Source organism: Rhinolophus sinicus, linkage group LG14 (assembly GCF_036562045.2).
Source record: "Rhinolophus sinicus isolate RSC01 linkage group LG14, ASM3656204v1, whole genome shotgun sequence".
Taxonomy (NCBI): Eukaryota; Metazoa; Chordata; class Mammalia; order Chiroptera; family Rhinolophidae; genus Rhinolophus; species Rhinolophus sinicus.
The window spans coordinates 15,923,661-15,936,372 of record NC_133763.1 but is presented as its reverse complement, the minus strand read 5'-3'; the positions used below and the strand labels follow the sequence as shown (position 1 = coordinate 15,936,372).

Below are 12,712 nucleotides of genomic sequence, written 5' to 3'. Positions count from 1 at the left end.
CGAGGGTTCATACATTTGCCTGTCTGCCCATGAGCTCCTTTTAAGAAGATAAGGTGCTATTACCATAGTAATGATGTGAATTGGAAATAAAAATAACCTCTATCTCCTCCTAAGAATGTACCAAAGAAGCTAATGGGAGAGAAATTCACTAGTTTGAATGTTAATTTCCAAGTTTCCCTTACCAGCTTTGTAATGTTACGGAGAAGACTTAGAGAAGCAGAGTGACCCAAAGGTCAGACACTAGGGGAAGGAGGGAAAGCAGCAGAGGCCTGGATGATGCTCAGAATAGAAAGTGGGTTGCTTGTCTTGTGAGCCTTGCAATATACACATATTCAGGAGTGGAGGGATAGAAGAATGTTATGAGAGTCAAAGATGGAGAAGTGCATGAGACTCAGGTAAGGGTGATCTTGTAATCATAGTCAACATTCAAAGGAGTCACAGTATTTGTCCAATAAGCCATTAAAACTCTACTGGTCTCAGTACTTTATTGGGGGATACCTATCTGGTGAGTTGCATGTAACTATCCTCAGGACAGCTTAGATTTAGAGCTTGTAGCATTTCCCCGAATTTGCCAAGATGACTGCCAAATCGCTACAAAATTACTGGCCATCAGAATAGAAGATCTATGAGGGCAGAACCTTTATTTTGTACCCTGGTGTCACCCTAGAGCCTAGAAAAAACGCCTAGCACAGAGCATCCAATCAAGAAATGTTTGTTGAGTTTATATTGTTAAATAAATTCTCTTGACCCACCAACTCATTTTGCAAAATGTGTTTCAAGACCCCACGATTTTCGAATTTGGTGATATGATGCTCCCTTATCTTTAGAACTTAGTGAGATGCCTTTTACAACTATTTATGTTTGACAAATGGAGGAGGTCCTGTATCTCTTTAACATAATTGGATGAAATATTTGTCATTTTGAAGGCCAAGATATAGGGAGATGGATTAAACCCTCCACTGTACCACATCAGAGCAAGAGCTTGAGTTTGTTGACTCCTGGACAAGACATCTCAGAGAGAAGAGGGACTTGGAAGGTAGAATGAACTCAAATGCAAAACATGGCCCAGGGGACAGACCTACTGTCAAAGAGTCAGGCCCTGCAGGGTCAGGCCCAGCCCACACATGGGAGGGTCAAGCCCTACCCAATAGGATCCTAGCTACAATGCCATATGGTTCAGAGATGGGATTGTAGTCTTTTGGTAGGTTATCAAGACAATCTCCCAAGAAGAATATCATAAACATCCAAATACCCAAAACAATGAACCAAGTGGGCATTCTCCACAGGAGCAAGACAGAGAGGCCTTTTACTAGAACCAGCTCCAAAGTCAGCGCTAAACTCACAGTGGAGCGGAGCCGAGACTAATGCCTACCTTGCTAAACCAGGACTCCTATTATATAATTCAGCCTGACTGGGGACTCTCTACAACCATATTTTCTGCTCTCCCCACTTCATCATCTCCAGTCACATCTGCGTTCCTAAATCCATAAAGCCCTTTCACACCTCCTCAAGCCAAGCTCTTTCACAGAGGCCTCTTCCCTCTGTTGACTCACTAACTTACAGATATCCTTCCAATTTCAGCTTAACTATTCCCCTACATTGGACCAGTTCCCTCTCACTCTACACAGACTAGATGAGGGCACCTGTGATCAACGGCTATAAGCTTTCATCGTGCACTTACTTAGAAACATTTAACACAATTGTAATTTCTAAAAGCCATGGTATCCCCAGGGCCTAGCCCATGTCCTGACATAATGGGCACTCTGTACAACAGATAATGAGTGAACACTGAATGCATAACTGTATGAACAAATAGACTGAGAGGGTGGTTAGGGTTTCCACTGGCAAAGACTGGGGAGAAAGTTCTTCCTTTTCTATTCTGTCTCCATCTATATGCATGAGCACCCCTCACACAAGCTAGAAACTTGGGCCTGTTTCTGACTCTTCCCACATCTAGTCAGTCACCAAATGAAACACTTTCTCCTCCTTTCAATTAACTACATGTCCTATATGTTCTTTAACTGTCTTTCTGAGGACACCCTCCTCCCCATGCCTTATTAGACCTTAAATACATCTCTGAACCTGAACTGAACTTATTTTTTAATTAACTGTGTTCCCCACTTGTAAAGGACAGAGATCATGTCTTAACCACCCTAGTATCCCAGAACCTGATTCAGTGTCTGGAACGTCATAGGAAATTAATGAATATGTGTTGTGTGAAATACACAGTGGGGAAAATGCTCCCATGTCTTTACATTATCTCTCATATTTCTTTCCTCTCACCTTATGAAAATTTCACTTTCTCATTCTCTGCACCATAGAAAGGAATCTGATTCATGCACAATAAAATAGAAATGGTTTGTGCACTTATATTACCTGCAAATTTTCATTGGCTACAAACTGTGGCCTCTCTTGACAGAAAGATGACACTAGCAAGCAGAGAACACCTACAGCCCAGAGGGGTTTTACTTCTGTTTCCACTTGCAACTGGATGTTAGAAATGATATAAATGAAGGTGGTCCTAACTCTCCCAATATCTAGTTCTGTGCCCATGAACAAGTCCCATCACCTCATAGGGCACTCTGATCTCTATGGATGACGCCTGTAGCTGCAGAGTTAACTCCAAGGGCAATCAAGTGCATCACATTTTCTTCTTCATTCATTTACAAATGGTAAATATCAGCAGCTGTTTCAAAACTTCCTGACATCTCTGTTCCAGATTCATAGTTGATGAAGTGTGACACATTGCCTCCCCCCTAAAGCAAGCCTCTTCACAAATGCCTGCCTAGCTCGTGGAAGGTGTAGTCTTACCTCCCTACACCCCTCTCACCTCCTACACCCCTGCTTCAGACAGGTCAGAGCTGCCAGTTCTCACTGTGACCATCAGCCCTAAGCTGTGTAGAAAAGAAAGAACGAAGGATCTACCATCCAGATGGTAGACAGTGGAGGATAAGAGCTGTGGGAACCAGAGGTGATTGCCAGAGAACAGGGTAACAAATCAAAAAATTCACACCCTCGTGGCACCCAAAATGCACAGTAAGAAAGAAAAGGGCTGCAAGGTTTTTATGTGGATCCTGCACAACGGTTTTATTCTGGGTTATTAGTGGGGCTATTTAGGAGCCTGGCAGAAAGAGCAGGTAACAATGTTCTGACAGAGTCCCGTGTTTCCATTTTAATTCTAAATTCAGTGTCCAAATCCCAACCCCAACTCCCACCCTTCTCAATCCTCCCACTGTACTAGCTCTGCCAGCCCCACAGCAGGTACCTTGATCCCTCATTTCTCTGCTGTCCCCAAGATGCCCACTGACACTGGAGAGAAACACCTGCCTGTATCCACTGCCCTCAGGCAACTTCACAATGTCACATGTGAGCCGGCTACCTTGCCCTGCCATCCTCTCACTCGTTCCTAGTCAGCGCCTTCTCCAGTTCCCTTAAAGCTGCAGTCTTAGAGTTTCCGACCCTCATTTTAGGGACAAGGAAATGAAGCCCAGTGATGTGATTGCTGGCACCCTTCTCCTACTCTGTCTGAAGACTGTCACAAAGAAAATGAAAGCCAGTGGGCATGCAGTCTCACGAGTTCCCAAGGTCTCCCTGCCATTGGAACTGTCTACCTTTATTTATCCATGATTATCTTTTTTCCTCTGGTAGAAAAAGAGGCCTCCAACCTGCCTTTGGCCCTTGTGGCTTTTATGTCCATCTCTCCCACACATTCAGACATCTGGTAATTATTCTGTCTCTCCTCTCCCTATCTGTATTTCTCTCTTTCTCCCCTCTCCCTGCCCAGTTCCTTCCTCCCAATGGATCTTTTTCTTCAGCTTAAGAATAAAGTCACATTATAAAAATAAAAGAAATTACCCTGCCTCCCCAGTTGGTATCCATTTAGCTTCCCTGTCTCTCATGCTTCTTCAGCCTCATCCAAACTTTTCTTTTTTTCAATATTTTTTTTTAATTACAGTTGACATACATTGTATTAGTTTCAGGTGTACAAATAGTGTTTAGGTGTTCATTTAACTTACAAAGTAATCACTCCGATTAGTCTGGTACCCATCAGACACCATAGACAGACCATAATATTATTGACTATACTCCCTATGCTGTACTTTACGTGCCCATGACTATTTTTATAACTGCCAATTTGTACTTCTGCATCCCTTCACCTTCTACAAAGTAGTCCAGACTTATAGTCACTTTCTCACCTCCCACTCACTGTTAGTCTGCTGCTGTCAGGCCTCCTGTGCTATATTATCCCTGAAAATCCTCTTTCAAAGGCCAGAAATGACCTTCCAATTGTCAAAATCACTTAGATCTTATCAAGCCTCATCATAATTGATGGCTCTGGTCACTGTTGACTGCTGCCTCCTTGAAAACTTTCTCTCCTGGCTTTCCAGGCTATCGCATCTCTTGAGTTTTGCCGGGCAATTCCATCTCTTACGTAGTGCTTATTGTACCAATTAAAATTATTTTTAATATCCTTACGCAAAGTAAGCAGATTCCTGAGGCGGATACAGATAACATGTTTTGATGTACTTGCCCTTACTCCTTTTGGAGTGATGATTTATCATGAAGTCCTTAGAATGTTAACTTGCCCTCCCTAGTATGTAGCTTATACACACATTGTTACACTGAAGCAATTTAAGATCAGACAATAAAACAAGCATTTTAAAGTAAGGCCAGACAATAAAACAGATGTTTATCCCTTTTAGATAATAGAATGGCACATAATATTCTCAAGAGCTGTATTCTTGGGCCAGATATTTAATGGAAATCTGATTTTATAATTCCTTTAAAAAAGATGGTATACAAGTAACCAACAATAAAAGGTGTATATGAAACATTTATTTTCATGTGTTTTGTAGTAAGTACTTTATTGACCGGGGGGGGGGGGGAATGATTTAGTGTTCTTTTTGGGAACATTATCTGAAACTGGAATCTAAGTAAGGTATTTGGGAGTATTCACATAATTTGGATGCCAACATGAAAATAAAGTAGGAGAAAAGTAAAAGCATTTGTCTCTCCTTCTAAGTTGTATGAGGTACAAACAAATTAATTCTAAATTATACCTAAGTAGCCTTTCAGTTTTGTCCACAGTCTTTCATCAGAGAAGGAAACAGTCTCTCTCTCTCTCTCTCTCTCTCTCTCTCTCTCTCTCTCTCTCTCTCTCTCTCACACACACACACACACACACACACACACACTCACTCACTCACACACACACATTCCCTCTTTGAGCGTAAGAACAGAAAATCTACATTAGAGTTCATGGGTATCCTGAGGACAGCTTTCTTTGCCACATAACGTTCAATCAACTGCAAAACTTGGAACAGTTCCCAGCCCTTATCCATCGAATGCCACGTTCACAAATTCTGTCATAGCGATGTACAAGCCTGTGTCAGAGACTCGTCAGCTATTCACTAAACCCATGTGTTTGTTCTTCTCCTGTCACAGAGCAGGACTGCATTTACCAGCCTCCCTGCAGTTAAGGGTACCCTTGAATTCTAGATCATGGAATGTGAGCAGAAGAGACGTGCCCACTCCCAGGCACATCTGTTCCCTAAATAACTTCCACATTTGGTTCTCCATGCTCTTCCCCTTTCCACCTATTGGAGACAGACAACCACAGAAGTTTTGGAGGCCACATGTTGAAAATGATGGAGCCATAGTATTGAAGGGACCTGGGTCACTGAGCCATTGCTTGGAGGAGAGTTGACCACATAACTTGAGGACAGAATGAGAAGTGCCTTTGAGGCATAAGGCCCTGAGAAGGACCCAAGAGGACATGGTCAAGAAAGGACTCCCAGAGGTACAGACCCTGCAGTAGGAATGGGCAGGGGTTCTCCTACCACTGAAGGTGAGGTAGAGCATTTCAGGCATTCCACGGACATTTGAGAGCCTCTGTGTGCCTGGAAAGGTCTCTTAGAGGAGATGGCACTGAAGGACAAAAGGATAAAGGACATAAGGAGCCTGTGAGGTGGGTGGCCAGGAGGACAGCATTCCTAGAAGAAGGAACAGCAAGCACATAGGGAATCACTTCCTGGAAGAGGCTTCCAGTCAAAACAAAGCTTTGACTTCAGATGCAGCTTTATACTGGGTGCCCTGGAGCATCAAAAGGTAATCTGGATTTCTTGGGCTGCTGACTCTCTAATTCGAAAAACTACATGCACCCATATGTTTATTGCTGCACTATTCACAGTAGCTAAGACATGGAAACAACTGAAATGCCCTTCGGTAGACGACTGGTACATTTATACACTGGAGTATTACTCGGCCATAAAGAAGAATGAAATCTTAACATTTGCAATGACATGGATGGACCTAGAGAATATTATACTAAGTGAAATGAGTCAGATGGAGAAGACAAATACCATATGCTCTCACTTATATGTAGAATCTAAAGAACAGAATAAATGAACAAACTAAACAGAAATAGACTCAGAGATATAGAGAAAAAAACTGATGGGAGGGGGGTGGGAATAGGGGAGAAGGTAAAGGGATTAGTAAGTACAAATTAGTAGTCACAATATTGCTATGGGGATAGGGAAGAGTTTGGGGAATATAATCAATAATGTTGTAAAAATTTTGTAGGGTGTCCAATGGACACTTGTCTTATTATGGAGAACACTTCATGGACTGTGTAAATGCCTGACCACTGCACTGTACACCTGAAGCTGAAGATGAATAATATTGAATGTCAACTATAATTATATATATATATATATATATATATATATATATCCCATATACACACAGGAAGTGAGGAAGTGGAGTACAGCATAGGGAATAGAGTCAGTGGAATTGTAACAGCTGTGTACGATGTCAGAGGGGTAGTAAATTGGGAGAGGGGAGTTACCACTTTATGAGGAGTATAAATGTCTAACTAGTACATTGTTTTGTACACCTGAAAGTAATAACAAAAAAAAATAAAATAAAATAAAGTAAATATCAGCCTTTAATATTCCACATAAAGAAACCAAACAGTAGTGACTTAAAAGGCAGATTGTATCAGGACCTTCATGATAAACCCTGCGTTGAGCGGGAAGGCTACTGACAATGAGGAAAAGTGTACCATTTTTTTTTACATGTTGTGAGTAGAGACAGTGCACGACTTGGACTTAAACACTGTTTTCTTTTCATTTGTTCTATATTTATCTTATTTTCAATTTATTCACCTACATGAAAACTATTTCTTTTTTAGTTAAGAGAAACAAAGACTTTTAGTTCCTAGTCCTAGACTTGAAGCCAAAGTGTCATATTGACCATATTTTCCTCCTGAGACAACGATGTGAGAAAATAGCTGCTTTAGGACTTTGACCCTGAACATTTTCTGATGTCCACGAGAGAAGCTTTTCTGCACAGAAAACTCTATTCATAGATATTCAGGGTTTCAAATCACTATGGAATTTATTAAAGTTACACGATTTTTAAAACCTTTTTTTTTTCTTAAGCTCTAAGGGCTACATAGAACTTTTAGTATTCCATTTATAAACCTAGTAAATTTTAATAATCACTTTTTGGGGAGTTTTTTTCTTCTTTTTTATTGTGGTAAAATACACATAATGTAATATTAACCATTTGAACCCTTGTAAGTGTGCGATTCAGTGACATTAAGTATATTTACAATGTTGCGCAATTACCACCACTATCCATTTCCAGAACATTTTCATCTCCCCAAACAGAAGGTCAGTATCCATAAATAATAGCCCCCCTTTCTCCCTCTCACCCCAGCCCCTATTCTACTTTCTGTCTCTATGCATTTACTTATCGTAAGTACCTCATATAAATGAAATCATGTAGTATTTGTCTTTTTGTGTCTGACTTATTTCACTTAGTATAATGTTTTCAAGTTTTATCCATATTGTAGCTTATATCAGAATTTCACTTCTTTCTGGGGCTGAATAATATTCCGTTGAACTTTTTGATCTACTTAAATTCAATAGTCTAAATTCCTTTCCATAATCTGTTCCATTTAATATTTAAAGTCCTTTAAACATTCAACTTGAATTCATGAATTTCAAATATTTCTCCTAATAAAATACTCACTGGTTTTTAAACTATTCCAGCAAATCTAATAAATTTAATAAAATAAGATTGTACATAGGTTATATATCTCAAACTTTCTTAAGTGTTATCCAACTTTAATAAAATTCGCCCATATCTTTTGACCTAAAATCACAAGTGTAAATTTAATTACCCAGTTCAAATTTTGAATTGGTTCTACAGGGTGAATCTGCCAGATCTAACATCATCTGTCTGATTATGCTAAGAATCACAAAGATTTTGGGTACCAAGTCAACAGATTATCCTATTGATTACAAAATCCTACTCTGTAGTTCATAAAATTATATTAAAATTATGGAATTGGCTTACTTTGTTCTCTCTATAGTCAATTCTCTGTGTTGGAAATGAATTTCTCCAGTAAATAAACATCCCAAACAATTTGAGGTTGTACATGTTGAGGAATTTCCAGCTATGAAGCAGGACCTAAATTCCAAGGGGATTTTCACTAACTTTCACTAACTTTTCACTAACAGATTTATTTAATAGAGCTTTTTTTTTTAATAAGAGGAAATATCCTTCCATACCCTTTAAATGTGACTAATTTAGCAGCCCACAACACCAGAACTCGGAGGGCTTTAGGTTTGAGAGAAGAATTGACTCCTATTAAGAGTCTCTTTTGGGTTGGTTTTTGTTGCGAGCGCCTGTAAGGGCAGTTGCTAACATTTCAGTCTTTTCCTGAAAGCCAAAGGGACATTAACCCCTCAACAGGGCCCTGCGTCCCTGCGTGGTACTCATGACGTGAGTGGGGAACAAAGTCCTGACACACAGGTTCAGGTAGAGTGAGTAACACAGCTTTATTTGGGAGCCAATGTCCCTCCAGAGGCTAATGCTCTGGTAAGCACAGAAGGTTATACAGAATAGAATAGAATTTAATAATGAGCCAAGCCCCAGAGTCTATTGGGATGGAGAAGGTCCCTGGTCTGGGTGAGGCGACTGGGCCCATGACCAGTCTGAGGTGAGCTGGCCTTGCAAGGAAGAACTTTGGAGAGCCCCAGAGTATCGCGGCTTGCACCTCGCAGAGGGTCTTAGCCGGAGCGCCCAGTCGGACCACTCACGGCATTGCTCTGGAGTTCTGCTTTTATCCTCTTTTCCTTGGACTTGTTTACTTCTTAGGTGATAACCAGAAGTGGTTTGCCGGGAGTTATTTACCTCGTAGGTGATAACCAGAAGTTGTTTGCCAGGAGTATTTTACCCCTTAGGTGATACCAGAAGTTGTTTTAATGAAGGTGTTTATCACTCAATTTTGTTATGCTCAGTTTCACACACAAACATGTTTTTTACTTCACTCTTAACAGTCTCACACATGTGTGGCCATAGTCCTGTCCCAACTAGTAAACAACTTGTTTTGCAAACCTCAACCCAACATATATAATACATTTTATATGCTCTATACAGTTTTACAGTGGCTAACTCTTCAAGACATTTTAATGTCTTCCCATGTGACTCAGCAAACACTTTGTTGACATTCCATTTGCTTCTTTCAAACATCCCCTCAGAATTCTGTTCTTGCTATATTCTAGGTAGGTTGCCAATTCTTATACACGTTTAAATGTTTGATTGGATTCTGCATTGCTCTCATATCTCTTCTTGTTCTGAACTCAATGACCTGTCCAGATCCAAAAGTATGTGTAGTCTAGATCAAGTATATTGATGTTTAATTTTAGAGCTTTAAACAAGCTTAAATAATGAATCCTTTATTGATTTACTGATTCATTCATTCAAGAAACAGTTATTGAAAGACTTCTGTGTGTTAGACCACAAGGATACAGAAATAAATAAGACATGGTCCCTTTCCCAGGAGATCTTACATTCTATCAATAATAAGTGAGCCAGGCATGTAAATAATTACAGGAGAGTGAAGTGCAGATAATGGTCTGTACAAAGTGAATCAGGTGAACAGAAAAAATAAGCAGAGGCTAACTGTGTCTCAGGGCACCAAGCATAGCTGCTCAGAGCCTGTGAATATGGTCTTAAATAAAGAATATTACACCACTAGGAAGAGAAAAAAGAAAATGCATTTTAAATACTGGGGAAAATATGTCAAAAGAGCTTGGGAGAACCATGGAATATTCAGAAGGTCTGAGGGAAAACTGTATTACACAGGAAGTGATGAATGGGTGGGTGTGTTCCGTTCACTAAGTGAACGCTGGGGGCAGTCTTTCAGGGGCCTTGAATTCTGTCTTACATCAGTGATTCCCAGCCTATTTAATATCTTGGCACTCACAGAGAAAGACAACATTTATAAGGCACTCCGTGGTAAATAAATTGCTTTTCTCCAAGCAAGAATTGGCTGGCCCAGAGGGGCTAGCTACCCCAAGCCTTGTTCACCGAACACATACACACACATACACACACACACCAAGGAATGAGGGAATCAATATCTTGTCACATCTTAACCTACGCAGGTCATACTAGTTGGGATGCTCTGCTCGGTGACGTGGAGTCAATGAATGGATTTAATCTTGGGAAGAATACAATCAGATTCAATTCTCTTTGAACAGTATTCATAAAAGGAGAAAGGGATTTATAAAAGAGATCTTAGAAGAAATGGCTTTTTTTTTTTTTTTTTTCCGGATGGAGACTGTCTTAGGAAAGGGAAAGCCAATAGTAATAGTAGAAGTCATTAAAAAAAAAAGAGGGAGAGAAAAGAATATTCAAAGGGAAAATGTCCAAATTGTAGAAGCAGAGAGTAAAAAAGAATTATAGAAAGATTTAAAAGTCGACAAGTGTTTGTCACTTGATTTATAGAGCAAAGTAAAACATTGGCTAGATTTAAGTGAGAATGATAAAAATATATTGGGTATAACCAAGAAAAAATACGTTACATTGAGAAAAATGTATAACCATTTAGATAGATTCATGGAACTGTTTTTAGTCCTTCCTTTTCTCAGCATTATTTTTCCTCTCAGGCATTCCATTCTGCTTTATGCACCCCGAAGAGATTTTAGAAATTTATTATTCCATTATTTAAATATTATCTACTTTTAGAAATTTTTAAAATGGGAAGAAACTGTCAACACTGATTATGGGAACATCTAATTCCAGAGATCTGGGCACACAAGAGGAACAAAATCTGGAAATATAGCCAAAGGAAAATGAAAAGGGAGCTCCAAAAGTAGAAATGGGAGGTGTGTTCAGGATTTTTTTTTAATCCTGTTTTCTCTAGAATAAGATGTTCTTCTTAATAAGCCCAGCAGTAGTGACAAAATGGCCTTCAGCCACCAGTGATTCTGAATTGGTAGTAATTGAAAAATTACAAAAATTTTGAAAGGACCTTATTAAAGGCAAACTGTAGCTGACAACAGTAGGCAGCCATTCCATCCAACGACTGATGAAGATTAATGGAAGGGTTAAGCATACCTCTGCTAGAGGGAAATAAAGCACAATTTGCATGGCTTTAAAAGAGCGAGTAACTTTCAAGGGGATAGAAAATGTATGATTAAAGATGACTAAAGACCCCAATAACCCTCAATTTAAAAAAAAAAAGATGACTAAAGAAAGGAAAAAAAAAAAAAAAAAAACTAGCTACTTTCTTTCCGAATATGAGAAAATGAAAACTACCAAGTGTATGTGTGTTGAAGGGGTAGGATGGTGGCTGCCAGTATGTTCCAGGCATATTTATAAATGTGGTTTAACTCTTGCAACTCAGAGTGAGGAGACAAGCCACAGTAGTTCCTGCTAATTATCAAAGCACCCTGTAGGGACACTATACTAACCAGGTCCCCACCTCCCCACAACAAGAATCAAAGACAAAGTACTACAGACAGTCGATGGGGTGGTTACAGAATAACTAGAATAAGCATATCACCGCATCTAAAGGAATAACACTGAAAACATTAGGAAAAAGTGCACAAAGGGGATATATTTTCTCCAAAGAATCCTATAGAGTGACTTGGAATACCAAGAAAAAAAAAGAGAGATCTCTCCTCAGCATTTGTTCTATTGTGGAGGAAAAGGAGTACAGAATAAAAGCAATGTCAGTCAAAGCTGAACAAATGGTGATCCAGATTGTCACCTGTGCACTCAGGCAGGTCACCTGTGCACTGGGTGAGTCATGTACAGTCACATGGACCCGTGCTCACAAACTACTCAACACCAGTCGTGGAGAGAGGAGAGCAACACTTCTACTTGACCCTGAACCCCACGATTCTGCTTCCATTGAGCTTTATTTTCTTGCTTGTGCCATGTCTTTATACCGGGAAGCTTACTTTTCCAGAATAAATAACACTCATAGAAGATGAAACTTCATGCTTCAAAATGTGCCACACTAATCAATTTCCCCTCCTCCAAACTAGCTACTCTTTCCAAATATGAGAAAATGAAACTAGACACAAATTCAATACAGGTTCTTCAAGGACAGACACTCTTCTGGGAAATAGGGGGAAGAGAATGTTGGAATGATCACAAATCATTGTTATTCTCAGCTACACAAAGCTTTTGCAAATTTGGAAATCAATAGTTCGAGAAAACGTGTCATCAGAATAAGATGCGTCAATAATATCAATAACAGCCTGCTGTGTGCTGCGTGCTTTCTGTGTGCAAGCCCTTGTGGCCATTGTCTCATCTAGGGCACCCATACCCTGCGAGGCAGCCATTGTCCTCATTTTATAGGGAGGTACACTGGGAATTTTCCCAACTCGTACAGCCTGTAAGAAGT

The 12,712-nt window shown here is 39.9% G+C and overlaps 1 protein-coding gene across 2 annotated transcripts in view; it reads left to right on the top strand.

Annotated features, from left to right (window-relative positions):
* The window catches only part of NKAIN3 (sodium/potassium transporting ATPase interacting 3), a 533,326-nt gene that overhangs the window by 483,904 nt on the left and 36,710 nt on the right, over positions 1-12,712 (top strand). The window lies entirely within an intron of this gene.